Raw genomic sequence first — 27,215 nt, 5'->3', positions numbered from 1 at the left:
ACTTGCAATTGCCTTATATAGACGCATCACAAGAGGCCCCGAGCCATTGTGTTATTCACCTCTTAATGTTGAAATAGCTAGTTATCTGAAGTGGGACGAAGTCGGATCTGTTCTTAGTTCCCGTAAGAAATTAATTAATATTTTATTTTGCCGAAACTAGTAGTTATCCACCTGAGAGACCTGGGTTCGATCCCGACGTGAGTCAGAAATTTATTTCTGTTCCACCTCCACCTGAGAGACCTGGGTTCGATCCCGACGTGAGTCAGAAATTTATTTCTGTTCCACACGTGATTGTGTGTTGATGATTTCTATCTTATTCACTCCAGAAGGATAATTCGAATGAAATGTTGTCTATTGGGTCATTGCTGAGTCAGGAAGTTGGGAAAACTCGCTGGTATGCAAGCAGTTAGCTTCTGCCCAGGTAATTCCTTGGGTGCAGTTGCTCTCAGGTTCCAACTTCTTTTAGACTTGTATGGCCCAGTGGATAACGCCCTTGCTTTCACCTGAGAGACCTGGGTTCGATCCTGACGTGAGTCAGAAATTTATATATATATATATATATATATATATATATATATATATATATATATATATATATATATATATATATATATATATATATATATATATATATATATATATATATATATATATATATATATATATATATATATATATATATATATACTGTATATATATATATATATATATATATATATATATATATATATATATATATATATATATATATATATATATATATATATATATATATATATATATATATATATATATATATATATATATATATATATATATATATATATGTATATATATATATATATATATATATATATATATATATATATATATATATATGTATATATATATATATATATATATATATATATATATATATATATATATATATATATATATATATATATATATATATATATATATATATATATATATATATATATATATATATATATATATATATATATATATATATATATATATATATATATATATATATATGTATATATATATATATATATATATATATATATATATATATATATATATATATATATATATATATATATATATATATATATATATATATATATATATATATATATATATATATATATATATATATATATATATATATATATATATATATATATATATATATATATATATATGTATATGTATATATATATATATATATATATATATATATATATATATATATATATATATATATATATATATATATATATATATATATATATATATATATATATATATATATATATATATATATATATATATATATATATATATATATATATATATATATATATACATATATATATATATATATATATATATATATATATATATATATATATATATATATATACTATATATATATATATATATATATATATATATATATATATATGGCAGTATCTGAAAATAAATAAACATGCATATGCATATACAGTTACAACTCTTTTACAAATTACAGCATCGAGCCGCAGTAGTTTTCAGAACATAGGCAATATTGAAGTAACTATCAGTGTATGATTCCTCAAGAATCTTTCGATATTCATGTTACTCTGAGATATGACAGCTGAATATTCTATTTTCCACTATAGTCGTGTGAAATATAATATTTTCCAAATGGTCTCCATCGTTTATTAACAGAAAACGGTGTTGTCTTCCGTGATTTAGAAAAATTCTTTATTTGTTTATATATATATATATATATATATATATATATATATATATATATATATATATATATATATATATATATATATATATATATATATATATATATATATATATATATATATATATGTATATATATATATATATATATAGCATATATATATATATATATATACATAATATATATATATATATATATATATATATATATATATATATATATATTTATATATATATATATATATATACAGGGTGTTTCGAAATTAAGACCCCTCTACAGCATAAAATAAAATTGATATGAACAAAAACAAAAGTAATTCAGAACAGGTGTTTATTTAAGTTTCTCTCTGTGTATTCAATATTTTGTGTAGCCTCCATCTGCCGGTACCACAGCCTGCATTCTTGAGGGGCATGATTTCAGGAAATCGCAAAAAAGTAGAGCACCTCAAGAAAATGAGGGAGACCTTGCCTTCTATATCGGCAAGGAGTCTTACTCGCCAACAAGCGTAGAGAGACTCATCGTCAGGTAGAGTATATACATGAAATGTACTATTGCTGATCTGAATAAACTAAAATCGAAGCATTACCTCACGTGTGTTTAAGTATACTCATGTATATACAGTACATTGATTTACATAGAAAAAGAATTATATATATATATATATATATATATATATATATATATATATATATATATATATATATATATATATATATATATATATATATATATATATATATATATATATATATATATATATATATATATATATATATATATATATATATATATATATATATATATATTTATATATATATATATATATATATATATATATATATATATATATATATATATATATATATATATATATATATATATATATATATATATATATATATATATATATATATATATATATATATATATATATATATATATATATATATATGAGTCTCATCTGTTGGTGTTGTGTTGTACACAGAATTATAACTCTTTCATATGACCATTATTTAGTGTTCTCTCTCTCTCTCTCTCTCTCTCTCTCTCTCTCTCTCTCTCTCTCTCTCTCTCTCTCTCTCTCTCTCTCCTTCCCTTCTCTACCCAGAATGAGTACAGTTTGACTGCAATTTGAGTCATTTTTTTGTAGAAGAGCTACAAAGAAACACTCTTAGAGAGAAACTTATTTCTCACTGAAACATTAAAGTTCATATTTATTTACCCTAATAAATTTTTTCACGTTTTTACTAATGCAAATATACTACAGTTATTTTCCCCACTTTATAAATTTAAATATCACATTTCAAATAAATTCTTGGAAGCGTCTTTGAAATCCCGTACACCATTGCTTAAAGGACTTATTGCAAAATCTGTAACAGTTTAATACTTTTTACCTCTTGACTTTATGCAACTTAATTTTGACATTTCCAGTATATATGTCAATGAAACGGAACTAGCAAGGAGAAGGAAAGTTATGTCGTAAGTAAGTCTTTTGTTGTTGTCGTTGTCGTTTGTAAACTTGAGATAATATTTGCTGATTCTTATTTTATAAACTGAGGAGCCTATGGAAATATAGTAAATATAATCTGGTCTTCCTAGATTTTATTGTAAGTTTAATGAATGCAAGATATATTTATTTTGATATGTTTTAAACACTTTTTTTCTTATTTAGAAATAAGATTCACCTTTCAACAGTCATCAGCTATTCTACTCAAATTTATTCAGTATTTTTTTCTTTGGTACCTTATTCATTTATGTTCATTTCAGAGGCCAAAAACAAGAAGCAGGAGGGTCTGAGCAGAGTCACCTGATAACACACGAGCAGGATCACGACACTATTTCTTCCAAAATGCCGATTTGCACCACCTCACGGGCCCAACGATACTATCAGCGTCTCGCTACTCGAAAAGGGAGTGTGCACCTTTTCTGTCCATACTGAAGCTATCTTTAGTGCTGCTTGTCTTGTCTTGGCATTGTCTCTCTCTCTCTCTCTCTCTCTCTCTCTCTCTCTCTCTCTCTCTCTCTCTCTCTCTCTCTCTCTCTCCCCACTTCCAATATATATTCCTTTGTAGTTTCTCAGTCTCTCGAATGAGTTTTTTGTTGCAGCAGGTAAATTATACGGCAGCTGTCCAAAGTTCATTTATTCTTTGATGTTCTGGTAGGCCTTTCTACCATTTTTCAAAAGGCGACTGAAGCCAGGGATACAACTATGCCATATTTATACCGGCAAGCAGGCTTACAGAAATTTTAGGCGATATTTGATTGATTGTCAAAGTTTAAGAGATCCTTCTATTGGCTGGGAGTGGAATGACTCATCCAAACGAGTCTGTCTGACCAACGTAACCTGGCCGCACCAGGTCCTGGGAGATCTTGTCATAGGGTGCACTGCCTGTAGTAGCGGGCAGCTGAATTGTTATCCGAGGGGCGCGCCTTGCTGTTCTCCTGACGATGGTAGGAAGAAGAAGAATCTCCTGAGTTATGTTCAGTGATGGTTTTCATCCGAATTTGGCAAGGGCCTCCTTATATAGAAGGCGACACTGGTTGTTGTCACTGTCCTTACAGTCTTGCTGACACTGAAGGGTATTGCCATGTTCCCACGTGAGTGCTGGCATACCATCCTATTGTACTGTTGAATGGTGATCATCTCAGAGAGTTGAGTCATGGTCACACCAATGTACAAATAACAGTATTCATCCTCAGGGCACAATATCCAGCAAACCAGTCATCTCCTCTTCATGGGATCGTTGCTAGCAGTGAGGCTGTTCCTCATGAGGTAATGGGCACTCTTCCAATCTCTGGAGTGTATCATAAGATTGACCTTTTTTCTACACTGGTGGGTTTTACATGGGTGCCAATGATGTTCTTCAGGGCAGCCTCGTCTTTCTTATACTTAGTTTTCATGTAGCCCCTGTAGAACCGTCTAATGGTCATCTCACTCTTGCAGGGGGTACAGTTCTTCTGACAATACCACCTGTCAACGGCATTTCTCGTCACCTTGGCGACCTGACGGTAAGGATATTCGTTGTCCACCAGGGTTTTGGCTACGTGTCCGAGCTCAATGGAAGTGGTATTCAAAGAACAGTAGTGTGGGAAGGCATGGTGAATGTAGGTGTTCATGACTGATGATATGAATTTTTCTGGGCACTCACTACTGCCATTGAGGAAGACCCCAATGTTGGTTAGCTTACAGTGGACCTACATATGAAAGCCTTGAGGAGTGCTGGAGACACATACTTCCAAAGAGAGAATGGTGCCATCCACACTTCTCTCAAATGTGAAATTTAGAACCAATTCCTCCACTTCATCTTCGTCAGTGACATTGATGAAGGTGTAATTGACATACCAAACATATGCAGTTGGCCAATAATCCCCTCCGCTCCATAATAAGCCCAAATGCCAATTCCAACCTACCAGCAGGCCAAGATTTTGAACAAAACTTTGACTCCATACACGCCCAGCGAACTCTGCCTTTCTTCGTCAATAGTTTCTTGAGGGGCTTCGCTCCGCGCTATGCTAGGGCATCTAGCATCATTGGATGTGGAGAGCCTTTTCACCCACAGGGTCTACAGAGGCAATTCTACTCCATCACTGAATGTTCCAGAGGAATCCTACAGCACTTGCTTGAGATCAGCACTAAGGAGGCTGCATTCATCTATCAATGAGGGCAAATGTGGACTCAGATCAACGGAGTACCCATGGGTGTGCAGTTTGCTAACTTTTATATAGGGGATGTTTAGCAGCATGTCTTCACTAGGATCCCCAGACCAGCTGTACACGTCCGATACATCGATGATACTTGTGTCAACATCGCCGGCAAAGATGAACTGGAGACATTAAGCTCACCTTTGAGGAGGAATCAGTTCTCTGCTTCACATGTGAGAGGAGTGTGGATGGCACCATTCTCTTTCTGGAAGTCCGTGTCACTAGTACTCATCAAGACTTTCACATGTAAGTCCACTATAAGCCAACCGACATTGTTCTCTGCCTCAATGGCAGTAGTGAAAGCCCAGAAAAAATTTAAATCCTCAGCCATGAATGTCCATATTGCCGTGCTCTGTCATACTGTTCTTCTTGGAATACAGCTTCCAAATCCTGGTGGGTAACAAATACTCTTACCATAAGGTCGCCAAATTGGCAAGAAATGCCACTGACAGGTGGTGTCATCAGGAGAACCATGGCCATGAGCTTGAGAGGACCATTAGTTTGTTCTACAGGGGCTACATGAACACCAAGAACAAAAAAGATGAGGCAGCCCTGAAAAAACATCATTAGCACCCACGTAAAGCCCACTGATGCAGACAAAAATGTTGACCTTATGATCTACTACAAGGATTGGAAGACTGCCCAGTACCTCATGAGGATCAGCTCCGTCACTAGTGACAGTCCCGTAGAAAGAAGAGAAGTGGTTTGTCAAATATCATGCCATTCCTACACTGGTATGATTACAACTTGACTCTCCAAGAGGATCGCCATTCACCTACATGAAGGGGCGGTATACCACCACTACATGAGGGGACATGGCAGTTCCCCCCAAAACCAGCAGATTGTAAGGAGCGTAAAAATCCTGGACGGGGATAATGACCATCGCTGCCTCGGATACAAAGAGGCCCGCACCATCCTCTGATGGAAACCATCGCTGAATGTAACCCATGAGACCCTTCTTCCTACCACCATCTGGAGAACAGCACACCTTGGATAACAATTCAGCTGCCGGCAACTTCAGGCAGCATGGGCTTTGACCAGAACTCCCAGGACCTGGTGCCAGCCAATTTGTGCCTATGTCAGTCAACTAGACTCTCCTGGATAAGCCATTCTATTTCCCAGCCAATAGGAGGTGGTTCCCTCCCCAGCTTTAACACCCAATAAAAAATTGCCAAAAATTCCTGTAAGCTTGCTTGCAGGCATAAATATGGTACAGTTGTACCCCTGGCTTAATTCGCCTTTTGAAAAATGGTAGCAATTCAGCTGCCCGCTACTTCAGGCAGTGTAGCTTATGACTAGAATGCCTGGGACTAGGCGCCAGCCAATCAGCACCTACATTGGTCAGCCCAACTCCTCTGGATCAGTCATTCCACTCCCAGCCAAAAGAAGGACCTCCCAGACTTTTACAACTGATCAAATATTGCCTAAAATTTTGGTAAGCCTGCTTGATTGTATAAATATGGCATAGGTATGCCCCTGGCTTCATTCGCCTTTGTAAAATTGAAGAAAGGTCTACCGAAACGTCAAAGAATAAATGAATTTTGGACAGCTGCTATATAATTTACATGTTGCTACAAAGAAATTTGTTCGAGAGACTGAGAAACTACAATACAAACTCAGCGGTATCCAGATGGACATCCTGTTTAATGAAGTTTACTTGAGATAGAGTCTTCTTCATAGATATTTCAAATAATAATGATAATAACAACAATAATAAATTGAATGAAATTCCCCACTCAGGTACATACAGTTATTTACTTATATACTTATTTATTTATATTTTTATTTCTTATTTTAATATTTTTAGGGGGGTAAAATCAGTGTTGATAATACCTGGGTTCTGCAGTCAAATTTTTTACTGGTGTCCTTCCGGGCTTAGGAATGGGAGAGGGCCCTCTGAACATAGGCGTTCATGATGTTTTATTTTGAATTCTTGGGCACTAGCTCTACCCATGTAGGTAAAGCTAGGCATTTGTGAATTTTGCACATTTAGTTTATCTGAAAGGTAAGCAAGTATGGTGACATTTCCAAGTGGATGTTATAAATTTACTGGGTCTTCCTCAGATTTTACCTGGGCAAGATAATTGCTGATATATTGATCAGAGTTATCAGGAAGTCAGAAGATGACAGGAGGACTCCATAAAACCTTTCATGTCTGGTAGATGGGGAACTTCTTAATTGTTATTGAGGCGTTTCACCTGAAATTACCAAGACAATGCCATCGACAGGCATGAGAAGAACCTATATTGCCTCTGCCTCACAAGAGAAACTTTTCACCGTTAGGGCAGAAATCCATGAATATGAGACGATGCCTGGATATTTTCCCCTATTTAAAGCCCTTTATATTGGAGACCAAATGCCCTCATTAGGTCTATAATGTGAAGAGTCCGATTTTCCCTGGCACCAAATAGGTCAGAGCAAATGGCAATTAGTGGTGACTTAATCCCCAGTATTATTTTCAATAATCGTTATTTTCCCCTCAGTTCCCATAATTTTGTATAAATTTAGGTTTTTAATGAATGTTATAGTCTGTGTTGCTTTGCAACGTCCAGAGAAATAAATAAATCTATAAATGACTGAACACTCATTGTTTTAGTTTCCTACTAAGGAAAGAATATTTTGGTCTTAGCTCGAAAATACCAAATTGATGATAACTGATTACAAAAATTTTCATTTTTTGCTTGTTTGTATGGTTGTATGTGTGTCTGTATGGATTACTGAAAATCAAATTTAACTTTAAAGCTATTGTGATTGACCAATATATATACATATATATATATATATATATATATATATATATATATATATATATATATATATATATATATATATATATATATATATATATATATATATATATATATATATATATATATATATATATATATATATATATATATATATATATATATATATAAATATATATATATATATATATATAAATATATATATATATATATATATATATATATATATATATATATATATATATATATATATATATATATATATATATATATATATATATATATATATATATATATATATATATATATATATATATATATATATATATATATATATATATATATATATATATATATATATATATATATATATATACTGTATATACTGTATATATAACAAAACATATTAGAAATATAACAATAAAATTACAGTAATAAAAAAATTCGCTCTATATTTTTACTTTATTTTTATTGCTAATTCAAATCCTCTAAAATAAATGAAACATGAGAGTTTTTTCTTTTTCGCCTTTCAAGAATTATCCATGATACATAATTAATAGAAAAAAAATTTCACTTTGCAAAGAATCGTCAGTACTGAAATATAAACGTCGTATGTTTAAAGTTTTCCATTCTTTATGCAACATTATTTTTGGCAGGAACTATTCAGTGATTATGAACTAAAAATTAAAATTCAAAACAATCATCTCCTCTTGATTCCTTTCCTCCTACCTCCACCCCTCCCCACCCCACCTCATCCTTCTATCTTCAAGCTCGGCACTTAAACTTGGGTAAGTTTGGCTTCACCAACTCCGAACTTTCCTTTGCTTCTTGTTATCTGTTTCAACATTCTTCCCCCGGCTGATTGGTGGATTGAATCCCCATCAGAAAAGTGAGGAAGTGCAGTTTTTACAACTAATTTATTCGGAGGAACGAGCTTCTATTTCGAGGGTAGTATTTTTTTATAGAGATTTATTCGTATTCATGTATAATTTGCCAGTTTTTCTTCTCTTTTTACTCAAATATGAATATACGTCATATTTGACGTATATTCATATTCATACATCTGAACACAACACAATTATTTTAACCATTCCTGCCTGTTAATTTCAGTAACAATGCTCCTTTTTTACAACTATCATAACGCAGAGAAAATTTCTTTTACCTATTTTTTTTATTATTCTTATCTCTCACACCACCCATCCTTCAACTACATGTGGAAGAGTTGGATGGACAATCCCATCATGTTATCTTACTTTCATTCTAAGAAAACTGTCTGTTAGCTTTTTACAAAGTTCTTGCTGACTTTATCACTACCTTAATCGATTATCTGATCCTACCACCACTTGTCACACTTAACTCCAGTTGCGCATACAATCAAGTTACTTCCATTTTTCTAAAGTCCATCTTAACATTAATTTGTAGCGTTTGTTCCTTCCTAACCTTACTGTGCTTGATATCCACTTCCAATTATCTTTTCTTACAAGACCTGAAATTGTTCCATAGCCATCATATGTTTCTCATCTCTTTCACAAAGTTTAAACGTACCAAACTACGAAATAGTCTTTTCTCAGTGGAAATTTTTGAGCTTCAAGTTCTAGGCTAGTTTTGATGCATATTGCACTGCCGACAGGTAAAAATGAAGTTTATAATTTAGCCAAATCTACTATTAGTCGCTTCTCTTTTAAAACTTAGTTAATAAAACTACATTTGATTTAGTTTTCCCATATAATCTGAGTTAAATGACTGAATGATGATGTGGATTAGATTACAGGAACGTCTAAGACACCAAAAAGCTACCAGCTCACTGGCATAGAGGTTATTTTCTCTTCATATTCATCAATGTAAGCAGAACTCATTCCTTCTTATTCTCACGCCCGCTCACATTTATAGTCAAATAGTTATTTTTCACCAACGCAGACGATAATCAGGCGTACCTCTTTTTTATTTAAAAGGACCGACATTTAAACACCATTAAATTTTACAAAAATGAAGAGAATAACTGTTTTTAGTGAAGGTTCGTGAATTAAAAATAGTTTTCGTAAAAGAAAGAAATAGTTCAGGTATTAAAATTTTACGGTTAATTTATATTATTAATATGTTATTTATTCATATTCCTGATATTTTTTTATATTAGTTATTAAATCTATAAAATTATAAAAATTATTAATGAAAAGAGAAACGTGTTACATCCGGATACTACTCTTTCATAGCATCATGCGAATAGCTTCCCTTTGTGAATCCATTAAAACTTAATGAGTCCGTAAGAATTTTATCGCCCACATGAATCAAATATCTGTGTCAGCAGGGAAGTATAACAAAGCACTATACAGCAACTGTATCTCTTAGGGTACGAGTTACAAGGTAAGTAACGTGTCTATGTTCATCCCTCATACAGCGACGAACAGAATAATGAACAGAACTACGAATTGTCTTCCCATAAAGAAATATAACACTCCTTGCGACTGATCATTCCCACTCTTTACGAGGATTTTCAAAGGATTCTCCTCCTTGAGTCGGTACAATCACTCGCTAATGAGAGAGTAAGTTTCCGGAATGTTGTACTAAGAGCAAACAATTATCTTGCGAATAAGACGTTATATGACCCATTATGATTTGGTTTTCCCACATCTTATCTCAAAAAGTATATATATATATATATATATATATATATATATATATATATATATATATATATATATATATATATATATATGTATGTATGTATGTATGTATGTATGTATGTATGTATGTATGTATGTATGTATGTATGTATGTATGTATGTATGTATGTATGTATATATATATATATATATATATATATATATATATATATATATATATATATATATATATATATATATATATATATATATATATATATATATATATATATATATATATATATATATATATATATATATATATATATATATATATATATATATATATATATATATATATATATATATATAAATATATATATATATATATATATATATATATATATATATATATATATATATATATATATATATATATATATATATATATATATATATATATATATATATATATATATATATATATATATATATATATATATATTACATAATTGGGATGTCTGTCAGTTGCACTCTGCATTGACAGAGTGGGAACACCCTAAAATATAAGCTTTTGTGAGGCATAAAATAATATTAGTTGAACAAAATAATGAAAGGGAAAATTTTAAAGGAAAAGAATAAATTACAGAGGTATACGAAAAATAAATAGGTGAGGGAACCTGACACCCTCTTCTGGATAGAGGTGCAAAGGTCCTCGTAGGATAAAAGGGTGGCACTGTGCCAAATTTGCACCGGTGCCAGGAGAGCTCAGCAGCTCTCTTTAAGCTACCTTACTTTACCTATGCCCGTGATTTCTGCCGCAGATCTCTTTAGGTTAATGGTTCTCCTTGGTAGGGGAATCGGTCAAAACGAGTCCAAGGAGGACATTGGAGTGCCATCTGTGTTGGTTTCTTTGGCGGTCAAAGCAGGGGCATTCATTGCAGGCTCTACCTCAAGTCACCGCAGTTCGGTGAATTCATCGGCCATTTGAGACACGGCAGAATCCTTACCCATGGTCATGTCCGTGGGGGACCGGGAAAGAGAGGAAGAGGTCGCTGTGGGCATGACAGACTCGCAGGTTACCATGATCAGCTCAGGCACGGGTACGAGGCTGCACCTTCGGTTGAGCTTCCTCTGTGGACGGAAGGATTCGTCTCTCTTACCGGCACTGGTAGCAGAGTCAGGCCGGGAGAAGAGAGGGAATCTTGATTGGGATCTCTTGAATGGAGATCGGTGGTGTAATCTGGCGCTGGCACTATGGCAGGGTCAGGCACTATGATTTTATTTGGATATTGCTCGTCATTTGAGATGGACGGAGCTTGGCACTGCTTAGTGCACGCAAGTGGCACTGGCAGAGACTGTGAATCGAGTTTGAGATATCCTGGAATGGGATCTGTAATCGATCGTGATGGAGGGGGCCACTGCACATCGTACTCAGGCGGCACTGGCAATGTAATGAGTGCAGGCATTTGATGCTTATTCATGCCTGATGAATGATTTGGGGAATTTGGACCCCTGGAGTTCTGTAACTTAGATGGCGACTGGAAGTTCTGTCCCAGGAGGATATCATAACCTCCAGAAATGTAGCTTGCTACTGCAAAGTTGCAAATTTTGGATCTAGGAGGTCTTGTGACTCTCAATTGAACAGTAGGGAGTATCATTTTAAATTGATTGATACCCTCAATGGTGACACACTTATGTCAGTTAATGTTAGCTCCATAAGGAACTTTGTCTTTCCTTATGAAGGAAATTTGTGCACCAGAGTCATCAAATGCCTTGACCTGGCATGCGGGGTAGCTAACTCGAGGAGGTGCCACATATATGGGACCCTCAGCTGGAGGGCCCAAAGACTTGGGATTTGTAACTGCCAAGGCAATAGTGGAAGTACTAGATTTATTATTGAGGCATTTTGCCCATGTGGGAAGTGGCCATAAACTTTGCAAGCCATGCAATAGCTCTGGCTATAATCCCTTCGTGGCACTGCCCCTGTAGAGGGTGCAGGCTTGTTAGTTGGTGGATTCCCAGGTTAGGGTTTGTTTCAGCACTGCTCAGTGGAATGCCCTGCTTTTTTGCAGAACCCACACACAACAGGTTTCTGCAAGTGCCCAATCTTGGGTGGAAGGGTGCTGGAGGTGAAAGAAGGAGGGCATATTTTATGTCTCAATGAACCTGCATGGGCGTGATGAGTGTCCCATGTGTCAGCGAGGCAACAACACTCTGCTAGAGTCATGGGCGCATTTTTGCATACATGGGTGGTTGGGGTGGAAGGGGAGTAATATAAACATTTTTAATTTTGAACTGCTCAAGGATGTCCTTGGCTGTGGAGACTCCCAGGGACTCTAGCCATTTAGACGGGACCCTATCTGACTGATATATCCAGCCAGACCAGGTCTGTACTGCTTCTTTTATCTGGCCTCTCCAGCGTCGTCTCCAGCGTTCAGGGGTGATTTCAAATGCCTTTGTGACCACCTGGCGCACTTCCACCCATTTCCCTTGTTTTGCCTCAGGGAGTGCGTTGAAATTAATTAGACCCTTTCCTCTGAGGAATTTTCCAAAGAGTAGGGAGACTTCGGCGGGAGTGAGTGGGTAGGCACTAAGGACCCTTTCTGCCAGATTGAGCCACACCTTGGGGTCGGCCTCGGTCCACTTGGCCATAAAGGTCTGGGCGGATGCGCCAGGGGCTGGAGAGGAACTAGCAGTGCCAATTTGGGCCATCTGTAGCTCATGGGCCCACTACTTTTCCTCCCTTGCAAGCCTATCCTTTCTTTCTTGTTCTTCCGTCCTCTCCCTTCTTCCTTGTTCTTCCTTGTTCTCCTTTCTTTCTTGTTCATTCCTTGCAAGTCTATCCAGCCTATCTTGTTCTTCCTTCTTCTCCTTTCTTTCTTGTTCTTCCCTTGCAAGTCTATTCAGCCTATCTTGTTCTCCCTTCTCCTTTCTTTCTTGTTCTTCCTTCTCCTTTCTTTCTTATTCTTCCTTCTTTGCCTTTCTTTCTTTCTCCCTCTCCTGCCATTCTGCCTCTCTTTCCGCCTTGGCATCATCTATTTTCTCTTGGACCCAGTCCCTCAAGGCTTGTCCTGAGTCCCATGTCCTTTCCAGTGTACATATAGAACTTAAAGTCCTCATTTTGTTGGGTTTTGGATGTCGTAGACATCTTGAGATAACGTTTATATGGGTGTGACCCTTTAGAAAATCAATATGTCTAAAAAGACTCAAATTTCAGGGGCCTGAAGAAACCCAAGTTTGTTCGTGATGAGTGAATGCTAATATGTCTGAATAAGACTTGGCGTGTTCTTGATGAACGAATTTTAATGTATGAATAAGACTTAATTTGTTCTTGATGAACGAATTTTAATATGTCTGAATAAGACTTAGTTTGTTCTTGATGAACAAATTTTAATATGTCTCGAAAGGCGTAAATTGTATTCTATTTCACGCACGGACTCGGCCGGCTATTGCGTGAATGTTGGGGCTTTTTGGTTCACCTCGTAGGACATGACTTGGGATTCACGCACGGACTCAGCTGGCTGTCTGTGAATCTTAAGGTTTGGTTCGGGGAGCGTTTGCCCGTTCACGAGAATTTTCTTACATTTGGTTTTGCCTCGTAGGGCGTGGATTTGTTCGCAGGGAACTGGTTTGATTTTGTTTTCCGCATGGACAAGGCTGGCTAAGGAGTGAATTTTGGGTTTGGTTCTGGGAGCGTTTGCCCGTTCCCAAGAATTTGGGTTTTCTTGTGATAAGAAAAAAAATTTTCTTTTAGGGGAGTCCCGATACGTGTTAGGTTCAGGAACTCAGTGAGTGTCGTGACACGCTTAGAATAACAACCCCAACAAAATAAATAAATTAGAATAAACTGGTAACAAATAAAAAGAAAGGACGTAGTGTAAACCTAAAAAAAAAAAAAAAAAAATGGAGAGACACAGGTAACTGGCGCAGAGGTGGGGGGTGAGTAAGGTTTACGTATGGATACAAACTGGTGGGTTAGAAAGCCAGCCGTTTTCAGAAGTACACTTCTATTTATTTTTATAGAAGTGGTAAGTTCATCGTCGAGAGATGGATAAGTTAAAATTATATTATTTGCAAGTTACACTGATAAATGTGTGTATCTTCCCAGCCCTAATAAGAGCCTATCCCTCCAATCCTAGTATAAGCAGAAAACTTAATTCTATTATGCACGGGCACTGTTTGCCTAAGTCATGTGCGTACGAATTTGCCTTTCCTCGCACGTGCCCTGAAAAGGGTATCAACCACTTGGGTTTGCACAGCTGACAGCTCAAGGTCACCTGGCCAATGGGCAATGACCAGCGTGGGAATTTTCCCGAGGCTGACCCCGCTTATACAGACAGATTAATCTGTTTATGGTTTGTTTAGAAGATAAAGTTTTTTTCTTTGGCTTACCCAAAATTTCCCCGGGAATGGCGTGAAGATCACGTGGTCACAGTGGACCTTTTAAGCAAAACAAAAGGTAACCACAAATAAACAGAGAAAAAAAAGGTCCCTTACTCTTATGAATGAAATAGAGGGCGGTTATTGAATGGAAACGCTTTGAAATGAAAGAGAATTTATCACGTGTGGTGCTGTACGGAGGAATGTGTACAAATAAAATATGAAGCAAAAAAATTTTACGCTTTCTGAGATTTTACTCTACAGTGTTTGCCTAACGGATTCCTAACCTAAACCCTTCTCAAAGTTTGTCCACTCGCATAAATTTTGCATTGTCTTAAATATAAAACCTGATCTCAAAGTAATAAAGTATTTCTACCCATAGGCAGTAAAAATTCGCTATTGTCGAATCTCCGTTAAAGTTTTTTTTTTTTTTACAGAAATTATAATGTTTAGTGAATTCTATGATTTTTTTTTCAATTAATGAATTTCCAAAACTACTAAACTGGAAGGTAATTATTCTAATTCGCATAAACTGTTTTCGGTAACGATCGGTTACTTGGTAGATATTTTACTTTTGTGACTGTGTTTGTGATTGCTTACAGGACAGGCAAGATTATACTTTCAGTTCGCCCTTGGCTGAGAATTAGAGTACAGACGACAAAAGTGATTTCGTTTATCTCGATAATAGATAATAAAATTCATCAGCATTTTTCCTCAGCAGTAAACGTTCGAGCGTCATGTACAATTTAGTTCTTTCTCTCTCCAACATTTTTCTAATCGTGGGGTAGGTTGCTGGCAGCAGGGATGTTCTAGGTGATGTGTGAGGACCCAGTCTGTGAGATAAATAAAAATTAATTATAATTAATGAGTGATTTTTTGTAATTATTAAACGATACTTTACAGGATCCTACACTGTATTCCAATCACCTCTGTAACCTAGCAGTTCCATTTACTGAAAGCTATAAATTTCCGAAACAGCTGGATTCAATAAAAGTTTCTCCCAAGACTTGTGTGTCAGAAGAAAACGTATTGTTCAGACGGATATTGTACCGCCACCATAAATTACAAAGGAAAGACAGACGGGGCCCTGTGCTTTTAAGAAGTGAACAGACTTTTGCATTAGGAATGTGGTAGAATTTAAATCTAACCTTCGACTGTCGTTGTTCTTAGTTGAAGACAGAGAGTAGGAGGGACCAAAGATATAGAAAACGATACAAAAGCTGAGTCAGCAGTGCTCAGTCACATTGTAAATTATTTTATAATAAAAATGGATTGACCCCGCACGCGTAAGCTCACCAATAAAGTAAAAAATGAAGCTAAATCTAAGCTACTGCGACTCATTATTGATTGAATTTTGTAACTAGCAACAAAAGAAAAACATAAAACGAACAGCCGTATCAAAGCGTATTCGGCAAAAGGGAAAGGGTATCCGTATGGATAAAGAGGCTTTTTGATGTTATTGTATCAGTATTCAGGTTAATGGAGAGGCAACAGACATGTATATTCTCAATCCTTTGAAACATAATAGTTAATTTAAAATGTTGTTGGAGTTGGTTATATCAAGAGCGTAATTATTTTTACTGAATACATTGCGCTTCAATAGTCGTGTAGATACAAAATGGGGATGCGGGCGAGAAAGAGCGATAGGAATAATACATGAGAGAGTATTTTAATTATATAATGGTTTATATTATGACAGAGCCCTCCTCACTCAGCTCTAGTATCGTTTCCTGTATCTTTGGTCTCTCCAACTCTCCACCTTCAGCAAAGACACGATGCAGTCGAATTACAAGTAAGGTAATTAGTACACTGCTAAAGTCAATCGAAAATTGCTGGATTTTCAGATGTGACAAAACCATTTGTTTCCTCGCATGATTTAGCGTTTTCCCGTGTTTTGTGTGCCGAACGTGAGCCACCAAGAGAGAGAGAGAGAGAGAGAGAGAGAGAGAGAGAGAGAGAGAGAGAGAGAGAGATTATGTTCGAGGAATTAGGGGGAGACAGTAGAGAAGGACGTTTACAGTTTTATTTAAGTTCCTGGTTTCATCTGTGGTTATTTTGTCCTATTACATTTTGAAAACAGTCTTCTTTTTAAAAGAAATGAGGCTTCCTGTCACTTGTAGATCTTCATACAGGCCTCAGTAGTTACCATTGGCATTGTATATAATTTAGCTAGACGTTAGATCAGTTCTTAAATACAAACAAATATTTGCATGTGTATTACAGATATATATGCATTTACAGAACTTGTTCCTATAATGGTTTTTTTTTTTATGCACACCCTGGATACTATATCTATTCAAAACTTATGGGGAATGAATATGTTAGGACAGAACCAATTCTAATCACAAAATGAGCTCGTTTGCCCATTAATCCCGTTTGTGTGGAGAATGAATTATTTTTAGATCCTGCTTTACAACACCAAATTTGGAAGCTACATAATCAATTAAAAATAGGTATCACGGTAAAGTGGTGCAGCTCTTGGCTCAGTTTTGCTTGGTTCGCGGATCATTTCCATACTGTTGTTTACCATTACATCCAGAAACAAAGATGTACTAAAATATACAGGGGTTAGAAAAATTCACGTACCATTCTGGCGCCTTCCCCTCCAAAATGTAAGAACTTTGTGATGTGTACACACACACACACACAGATATCTATCTATCTATCTATCTATCTATCTATCTATCTATCTATCTATCTATCTATCTATATATATCTTAATGATAAATAATATTGCCAAGACCAGGAAGAACATTCTTTATTATACGAGCTTTCGAGGTATAAAACCTCATCATCAGGCTGAAAAAACCGACAAGGATGAGAATCAATAAAACTACAATAAAATGAATTGTCATAATAAATCTTCAGCAAAAATAATAAACAAATATATAAAATCGGTTATTGTGAAACGATTTGGATGTCTGAATGCCCTAGTGCTTTCAAACCTTTGTATTAACGTAGGTATGTAGATGATACTCTCCTTGTGTTTAAGGAATTATCACATGTTGATTTGTTTTTGAATATTTTAATTTTCGTCACCTAACATTTCTTTTACTTGTGAGACGGAACAGGATAATAAGTTGTCAATTTTAGATGTACAGGTATACAGAAATAGTGGCAAATTTTAGACCTCTGTTCATAGGAAAAGAACTTTTACTGGCTTGGGACTGAATTACCTCAGGGAAACCCAAAGTTGTATAAGATGAACTCAATACTCACTTTGATAAATAGAGCCTACAATGTTTGTTGTGAGTTTAATTTATTTCATCAAGATATGGTTTTCCTCCAGAATTATTTTTCTGAAAACTCATATCCCATTTTTGTATTTTACAAAGTTCTGAAACATTTTTTAAATGAAAAGTTTTGTCCCAGACCGATGTACAGTACTGCTAGTGAAGATGTAAAGTACATTAAATTGCCTTACCTTGGTCATAGTAGCTATATGGTCCGAAAAAAGTTACAAGAAATACTTAAGCATTGTTTCCCTCAAATTAGTTTCCGGTTTGTTTTCTGTAATCCTTTTACAATAAGATCACTTTTGAGAGAGAAGCCTACTCTGCCCGTGGACCTTAATTCCCTGTGTCGTTTACTTGTTCACTTGTTCCTGCAGTGTGGTCTGCGATACGTGGGATCCAGTTCCCGCTAGCTCAGACTCAGAATTTTGGAACACAGAGGTCTTTCTATTAGAACTAGGTTTCCCTTTCCAAACCAATTTTTTTCTGCCATTAGAGAACACAGTTTAGCACAGGACCATCCTTTCACTGACCTGGATTTTCGGGTACTGTCTTTTTGTTCAAATAGACTGGACCTTTTAATTTCAGAGTCGCTGACTATTAACAAGATTGAACAACAACTCGTCTGATATTCAACTAGCTATCGTGGAATTTCATAGTAGGTACTCAATTAAGTCGTTAAATATTTTACTTTGTGAGTGGTAGTTTGTTTACATTTCACCTTATTTTTTTTCATATTCTTATGTTTGTGTTCGCTTTTAATTTTTCGTTATTTTACGTTTCACCCTTTTAGTTTGTATTTACTTGTTCATTTTATATATTTGGTTAGTATTTTTGCTGAAGATTTATTATGACAATTCATTTTATTGTAATTTATTGATTCTCATCCTGTCGGTTTTTTCAGCCTGATGATGAGGTTTTATACCTCGAAAGCTCGTATAATAAAGAATGCTCTTCCTGGTCTTGGCAATATTATTTATCATTAAGCTAAGATTTCAAGTAGCCCCAATTTGAGACTATATATATATATATATATATATATATATATATATATATATATATATATATATATATATATATATATATATATATATATATATATATATATATATATATATATAGTCACAAAGTGTATCAAGTACCTGAATATTACAGAACTATTCACAAGATCTAAAAACTTACCTCACCTCAGCCAGATACCTGAAGCCTCATAATAATAAAATTACGACTGAAAAGATAACTGTGATCCCTTAAAACTTGCTTATCACTTGAAAGATTAAGTTTATCAAGTTTTGTGTGAGGTATTGGGATATACTAGATAAAAAAGGGCATCACTCCATCAAACAACTATTATTGTTTCCCTGGTCTTAATTCACTTCAAAATATTCTGAAGGAGAACAAAACGTGTCTATCACTTACCTTGTGCATACACAAATAACCCTATTCACTTGTGGCTAAAAATGAAGCACTGTGCTTTTAAAACTTTAAATACAAAATTTTACTTCTAACTTCAAAAGTTATAATTAGAATTCACAATCTGAAAAAAATTCCCATTACTTGAAAACAACATAAAATTTAGTTAATTCTTAAACAAGATTAATTCACAAAACTTTAACTTATCAAGAAATTACATTACTAAGCAAAATACAAACTATTAAGACTTATTCCAGATTTGTAAAACAAATTTTAACAAATGAAAATCAAATCAAGTATGCAATGTTAAAGTATCAACACACATAAAGTGCCAACTAAATAAATGTTAAATCACCAACACAAAAGTTTGGGTAAAACTATGAAATTGTAAACACAAGAACACAGAAAAAATTGTAAAACAAGAACATACAGTAAGTGCACAAAAGTTTTATCAACGACAATTTCATTGAGGCAAAATCTCTTTAAAGTATTTACCTTTTTACCTGTTATTAGTAACAGGTGACATTGGATTGTCACTAAAGGGTGGCACTGGGCTGGCAAGGGCTTGGTAGTGACAGGTGACCCTGGGTATGACTCACAGGTTGCACTGGGGTATCACCAACAGGTGGCACTGGGGTGGAACTGGAATGACCCTAACAGGGTGGTATTGGGATATCACTAACAGGTAGCACTGGGGTAGCATTGGCATATCACTGAGTTGTCACTAACAGGTAGCACTGGGATATCCTTAACAGGTGGCACCTGGTTATCATTAACTGGTGGTAGTGGGATATTAATAATATATGGAACTGGGATATTAATAATAGGTGGCACAGGTGTATCGCTAACAGGTGGCACTAAAGGGTGGCACTGGAACGGCCCTTACAGGAGGCACTTGGGTATGATTAGCAGGTGGCATTGGGATATCATTAACAGTGGCACTGAATTGTTACTTATGTGTCTGCTCCGTTAGTTTGGTTGTGGGGAGGGGGGGCATCTAACCTTGAGGTGCTGATGGTTCCGAAGGTGTGGCAGAGGCTGACGTCAAATTGTGCCCCTGGGGCATGTGTGGGTGTTGCAAGGGGGTATGGTTGCTAATGCTGGGAGGCCATATCTATCTATCTATCATCTGTTCTATATATTATTATTTACCATAATCCTTTTCACTGTTTAGAGTTCATCCAGCACTTTATATAATTATCTCATTATGATTTTGATATGGTATTGTTACCCATAATTAGGTACAACTGTTTATCATCTGCAAAAAACTTGTGCTTAACTTCGTATAGTTTTATAACCGTTGTTAATTCTATATAGTTACTCCTCTTTAAAATTTTAGTCAAATGACTCTCGAACCATTTCAGTGTATCGTTTTTAACACTTATCCATTCTTAGTCTTTTAAGAAAATCATGTACTATTGTCAGTAAGTGATTATGTTTATTTAACAAGTGACTAAAGAATGTAAACAAATGTTATTTCTTAGCTACAACAACCCTGGACATAACGGTTCGTTTGCCGTCCGGGGTAGGTAAAGCTCTCCAAACATATAGAACGTGCCAGTCAAGGCTAGGATAAAGAATGGAAATGGAATATAAAATTTACGCCAAAGATCAAGAAATGGGACTATGAGGTCATACAGCTCTGAAACGGAAATTGACCGTGAAAAGGTTTTTTAGGTGTGACAGGAGGAAAACCTTGCAGTCACTCTATGAAACAATATTATTGTTAGGAGAAGGTGGAAAGTAAGGTAGAAGAAAATATGAAAGGAGGCACAGTAAAAAGAAATGAAAGAGGTTGCAACTGGGGGCCGAAGGGGCGCTGCAAAGAACAGTAAGTAAAGCCTACATTGCATCGCGTGAGGTGTAGTGATGGACACCAATCCCCAACGGGGACGGCCAAGTTAAGGAACACTAGTTTACCCCTGTATTTCCTTTTTTTATTGAAGTAAAAGGAACGCGTCCTCTAAGACCTTCAAATGGCCTTAACCTTACCCGGACATAGCAGCCGCTGTCATTAAGACTGAAACAACCGACAGAGGATATTGGTCAAGGTTAAAAGTACCTCGATAGAATGTTTCATGGGCAACCAGTAACTCTGATAACCACCTTCGAAGGAGTCTTCACGTTAAGGAATGAATTTCCATAGAGATGATGTTCTAACTATCTGTGTTAAACGGTCTTCAGTTTTTTCCATACGTAAGTTCATGTTTAGGACTTATTTCACCTGTTTTTCTTAATCCATCAAGTATTTTGCGATACTCCCAAGATTCTAACACCATATGCTTATTTTATGGACCTACTGTTGATAAAAATGAACCAAGATGCTATCAATTTATTGCAGCATGTCTTCAGACGAGCGTTGTAAATGACGAAAGGAGTAAAAAAAGAAAATTAAGATTCTGACTTTTACATCACTTATTAATTGACTCCCTGAATTTACATAACTCGCAAAATTATATGAATGAGTTTAACAGGAAGGAAATCTCGTTTATAGATACTTTCAAGATTCTTTATTGTCGGAACAATCTATGAGTGGATTGATGCAGCAGACTTGAAGGTCTGAAAAGTCATCGTAACTAAGAGAATTATTCCCATTTTGAGTTCAGATTCTAGTTTTGCTATCAAGTTTATTGTTTAACTTACGCTTTGAGTGTTTCGTCATCTGTTATTGTACTGACAGAACCACATGCCATTTGTGTTCATTTCAAACGAAACAATCCTTTTGCCCTAAATTATAATTACTTTAAATACTTTCTAACATCAGACACAATGAAGATAATCTTACCTGTGCTGTTTTTAATAACTTTCTTCAATAGAGCAGAATATAGGCCCAACCTCGCAGTTGCACTATGAATCAATTGTTAGGAAAGGGTGGAAGGTAAGATTTCTGAGGTTAAAATATAATTTTCGTTCCTATCAATAACTTCATCTACTAAATTTAAAAACAAGCCTTGATAAGACTTATCACATTTCTCTCTTTTAAAAAGCTTTTCAAAATATTCCCTTAGATTTAAAGTAATAGCCTTAGGGTTTACTATTTCGCTACCATCATCCCTCTTTATCTTATTTACATACGATTAAGAGTTTTTCTCCTTCCCTAACAGGTATGCTGAAACTTGTTCACCCTTTAATTTATCATCCATCTTTGCTCTAATTTTGACTCCTTCGAAAAATCTCATCTTGAATACTATATACTCTTAATTTCAAAGAGTTCACTAACGAAAACTTGTCTATACTTAATACACCTTTTCCTATTTCTTCTTTTAACTGGCAGTTCAGTAATTTCAATAGGCCATATTTTTCTTGGTTAATTTTGCTTTGAACAGGTGATAAAGAAAGATTTAGGCCGGGTTTTCGCATATTCCCACCAACACCGAATGTTTCCAAATCTATCTTTGCTCCTCTTAATATTATTCCAAGTCATAAGAAAATTGTCTCTTACAATATCTTTATCTAGAATATTACTATTAAGTTTCCAATACCCTTTCCCTGGCGAAGCTACATTTTCTAATTTCAAGGCTAATGCTATAATGCAATGGTCAGTCCAGCTAACATGGTTATGCAAATCTTTTAAATAAAATCTATCCAGCCTTGAGCCATAATTCTCCCTAACATAAGTATACTCCACCTGGTGATGACATGAAAACCAAGCATCTATAAGTTTCAAATTGCTTTTCAAGCTTACAAATGATTGTGATAGAAGTTCACTATCTGAATTTGAGCAATCCCTGTTACAGGTAATAAAATTCCAATCACCACCCATAAGCAATATCTGTATTAAATAATTTCTCCCTATCTTTTTTTTTTACTATTCCCAGCAGGAGCATACACAACTAATAATTGAATATTAACATTTGAGTAACGACAATTAACACTCATAACATAACCATCCATATCATTTTCAAAACTCAAAACTTCCACATTAGATGTTTTATTAAAAAAGATAGCTTTTCCACCCTTAAGCATTTGTGTACAATTAATCAAAACTTTGCAATATTTTTCAACATATTCTACTTTCCCTTCCCCTTTTATATTGTGCTCTTGAACGAAAATTATATCAAGTTTACAAAGAAAGAAAGTTTATTATTTTAAATTTTGCTTATTCAAACTATTAAGTCCATTTACTTTAACTGTAGCTGCATTTAATGTGGATGAAATGAATTGTGTACGTTATGTAAAAAAAAAATATATACAATACTAGGTTAAAGCATAATACAATACTAAGTTAATTTGCTTTAAGCTTCTTAGTACACTTTCCTGTTTCATCATCTGATGATAAATTCGGGTTCATCCTTTCCATGTTTTGATGCTGGTCTTTCTTCAGTGTTATCTTAAGTTTATTGCTAGAGTCTGCTTTTGTATGCCATGTTCCAACTTCTATATCAGTACTGTAAAATTCTGTTTGGGACGCTGGTCTCTCATAATCTGTTTCCTCACTATCCGTTTTTTTCCTTTTCTTTTCCTTTGACTATACTTGTTGTTTCCTTTTCTGTCAATACCTCGTTTTCTTTACCATCCTTATGAATCTCAACATTTGTTTCAGACGTATGAAAGTCACTGACACCTATTGGTTGGGAAACCCTAATTCCTGGCCTTCCTACATCGTCATCATCCTGCTCGTATTCAAGACTGTCCTCAAAAGATCCCTTTCGTCCTCATAATTTGGCCGACCATCGATTACCCCTCTCTCCGTTTGCCAAGAAACATTTTCTTCCCTCATGTAGTTCAAAGATTCCAATGAGACAAGATCTTCCTTCGTTTCTTTCCCTAGATCACTTCCAGCATTCCTTTTTGTTGTGCCTTCCCCAAGTTTTATCGAGTCGTCTTCATCCTTTTCTTTCTCAGAATCATTTTGTGAATTATCCTTAACAATTTCTTCTGCTGTGCAATCTAATACCCGTTCTTCCATTAAATTAGATTCCTCATCCCTGTCCTTTCCTTCGGTTACTATATCTGTAGTTTGATTTCCTTAGTCATCTCCGCTTTCCTCAACTGTTGCATTTTCTACATTGTCTTTATGCAACTCATTTGCGTTTACGTTGGTCTCATTCTTTCCTTCTGTAGGCAGGTGAGGGAACTCTCCTTGTTTAAACTTAGACCTTACATCTTCGTATTTGCAGTCTTAAGCCATGTGACCATTTCCCCACACCTAAAGCATGTACGTTGCTGCCCATTATACATGATAGTTAAGGTAAATCCGAAAACTGTAATAGATGAAGGAGCATTCTCTTTTATGCTAGTTTCCCACATTCACGTATCAAGGCATGCATGTGCACGCACAGCCGAAATTTGTGAAACGTGCTCATACGCAAGGTGAACAAGCCCCGCCCAACTGGATACGTGTCATGGGCCGATGTGCGTAAAGCAAGCGTATTATAGTGCACTGCAAATGTACGCACTGCGTAAGCGTGATGTGACACTTATCGGAAGTGGCCCGACAAGCGGCGGCACAGGCAAAAGTAGTGCGTGGCAGAGCACGTAACACCGACGTTCGTATACCGTATATGTAATGTTCTGTGTTACTGAGTTATGTCAACGTCACGTTGTCCCCACGTACTGCGGGCCTTAAACCCCAGCTATAAAAGGCCCGACAGTGGCTAGTCACTGCAATAACACCACAGCTTCAACACATAATACCAACCTGCTGAATCAACATGGAGGACATAGCTGAAATCCATCAACTTATAGCTATAGCAAGTAGGGATAGAAGAGAAATGTTGCCATTTGTCGTCGAATATGTGCACATCATATTATTGCTGGAGATTGCAATGATTGCTGCAAAGCACACAAAGCAGAAAAAAAGGCAGCCAAGGAGGGTGTGGGCGTGGCTTCCATTAAACCTGCAGAAAAAGGATGGAGCAAGGTCATTATGACAACCTGATGGAGGAGTTGTCAACCCAAGCCCCAGACCTGTACAGAAATTTTACCTGGATTGACAGGGACTTCTTCAATGAAATTGTTGAACGAGTCACAACCTACATTCAGAAGAAAGTGACATTCTGGAGGAAACCCATTGAGCCAGGCCTGCATGTTGCTATCACCCTACGTTTCCTCGCTACAGGTGATTCATACAAGAGTCTGCAATACTCGTTCCGGGTAGCCCACAGTACCATTAGTTACATTGTACCAGAGACCTGCAGGGCCATTGTTGCTGCCTTTGGGGATGAAGAACTGCAGATGTCACAAACACCTGAAGCTTGGCAGGAGTTCATGGGGTTTTGAGGAACGGTGGAACTTCCCCCACATAATTGGAGCTATAGATGGCAAACATATTAGGCTCCGTAATCCTCCCAAAGGAGGTACTCATTGCTTCAAGTACAAGAAGTTCTACACCATGGTATTATTTGCAGTTGCTGATGCTTCATACAAGTTCCTATACGTCGACGTGGGTGCCATTGGGTCAGAGTCAGACGGTGGTGTATTTGCCCAGACCTGACTGGCCGAAATGCTGTTGCAAGAGGAAGCAAATCTTCCCCAACCTGATGCCCTGCCAGGTCAACCTAATGGATCTCCTGTGGCCTACTTCCTAGTTGGTGATGATGCCTTCCCCCTGAGGAATTCCCTTATGAAGCCCTACCCCAAAAGAGGCCTAACCAAGGAGGAACGGATTTACAACTACAGGTTAAGTAGGGCATGCAGGACGGTGGAGAACGCCTTTGGGATTCGGGCAAACAGATTCTGAGTATTCCACACTGCAATATGCCTGAAGCCTGACCATTAGAGCCATTAGTGATGTCCGCATGTGTTCTGCATAATATGATAATAAGAAGAAATCCATGCAGACAAGAAGGAGATCAGAAGCACCCTGCCACAAATGCCGTCATACCTGGTAGCTGGAGGAGTGACCCGTCCTTAGGAGCACCCCATCCAACCATGACCAGCAACACTGCAACCAAGGATGCAAAGGAATAATGTAACATACTGAAAGAATATTTTTCATCGGCTGAAGGCTGTGTGCATTGGCAGGAGAACATGATTTAGGTAATTTCCTGCATACTTGCTTGTTGTATTTACTTAAATGTCTGTTCTTGCATTTATTTTGGACTTATTTAAAATTCAGTAATGTATCATTTCAGGATTATTTTGCCCTCTTTATTTGTGTACTTCTCTTTGTGATAGTTGATTTAATAAAAGATATTGTTCAAATCCATGATATATTTTACTCATCAATGCTTAGTAATTGGGAAGAGGATAGAGCGAGACATGATATTGCAAAGGTATATTTAATCAATATGAAACAAACATACATATAAATAAAAGAAAGATGTAGTTATCTTGTCCTTTGTAATAATTTCTTAACATGAATTCTATTCTGATATGATAATTCTATCTTTTTTAAAGTACCTTCTCTTAACATTGATTCTATTCTGATGTGATAATTCTATGTTTT

This window comes from Macrobrachium rosenbergii, chromosome 24 (assembly GCF_040412425.1).
Source record: "Macrobrachium rosenbergii isolate ZJJX-2024 chromosome 24, ASM4041242v1, whole genome shotgun sequence".
Taxonomy (NCBI): Eukaryota; Metazoa; Arthropoda; class Malacostraca; order Decapoda; family Palaemonidae; genus Macrobrachium; species Macrobrachium rosenbergii.
The sequence above is the reverse complement of the archived record's forward strand: the minus strand, read 5'-3'. Positions refer to the sequence as shown.